Below are 1,257 nucleotides of genomic sequence, written 5' to 3'. Positions count from 1 at the left end.
TACTAGAAGCTGGGGTCTGGCGGGGCTCTGGGAGATCAGTTTGCTCAGCTCCATTTCATAAGTGGGGAAACTGAGGCCAGAGATGGGTGGGGCTGACTGAAGATCACACAGCTTTTGCGTGGCACAGCTTGACCCCTTTCCCAAGGCAAGCTCCTTCTGACCCTCTTGGGCCAGGGCGAGGAAGGGGTGAGAGCTGGCGTACTCCCCACTTCATAGAGTGTTGGCTCCTCCCAGGCCTACGAAGGGCCCGCCCCTCCTCAATTAGGGCTGCAGGAGATGAGGGACAGGAAAGGAGGGTGTGGGACGGTTCGAGCCAGGGCTTAACGTGCCCCTGTGAGAGCCAGCTTCCTCCCCAGGGTCCTGTGGGGGCCAGGGACCCCCCCTTCCCCTCCTCCCCCACCTGCAGCTACCTGTCCTCGGAGGAGGAGGCTTCAGGTCTCTGTCTGTCTCTCTCTCTGTCTCTCTCTCTCGCACACACACAGACACAGACACACGCATATGCGTGCAACAGCTGTATGCCCACAAAGGCACACACACTTGACACAGATGCAGAGAAACACACTGTGTGGAGGGCCTGAGGGGGGGCTTCCCGGCCAGGGGCTTCGGGCTGNCCCCTCCTGCCTTCCCGCCAGCCTTTCCCTCCTGTGCCAGGCCCCTGGCCTGGCTCAGCCAACGCCTGCACAGCCCCTGCCCGAGGCAACGGCCTGCGGGCCCCCCAGGACCAGGCCGCGGGCCCGTCGGCCCTGTTTTCCTGTTTGTCTGCCTCCTCTGATGACCTGCGGGGCTCACGGCCACAACAGCTCCACACGGGCCAGGCCCAAGTCCGGCCAGCCGAGCCTGAGGCCTCCTCTTCCCGGCCAGGGAGCCCGGGGTGGGGGTGGGGGCCAGCGCAGGCATGCGTCCCCCCCGCCCCGCCCCCTGCACACTGCACCCCTGCACACTGCACATACTCGTGCACACGTGCTGTACATTCAGCACGATCTCTCTCTCACACTCTCACGTGCGCACGCGCGCACACACACACACACACACACACCCCCCATGCACTACACACATAATACTTATGTTTTGTGCTGCACCCTTGGGAGACAGGTTGCAGAATGCTGACAGCCTGCATCTGAATGCGTCTGCCATGCCTCCTCAGAGCGAGAACACCCTCGCCTTCTCCCCAGTAACCACACCCAGCATGTCCATCCTGTCTTTTCTCGTCCCCAGCCCCTTGGGCTGGGGCCCGGTCTCCTCAAATACCCTCGGGGT

At 63.1% G+C, this 1,257-nt stretch overlaps 1 protein-coding gene across 1 annotated transcript in view; it reads left to right on the top strand.

The window, feature by feature from the left end:
- NAA10 (N-alpha-acetyltransferase 10, NatA catalytic subunit) overlaps positions 1 to 1,257 on the top strand; it is a 136,594-nt gene that overhangs the window by 27,735 nt on the left and 107,602 nt on the right. The window lies entirely within an intron of this gene.

This window comes from Crocuta crocuta, unplaced genomic scaffold, assembly GCF_008692635.1.
Source record: "Crocuta crocuta isolate KB4526 unplaced genomic scaffold, BGI_CrCroc_1.0 scaffold978, whole genome shotgun sequence".
NCBI classification, from domain to species: domain Eukaryota; kingdom Metazoa; phylum Chordata; class Mammalia; order Carnivora; family Hyaenidae; genus Crocuta; species Crocuta crocuta.
This window is presented reverse-complemented; position numbering and strand designations above follow the sequence as displayed.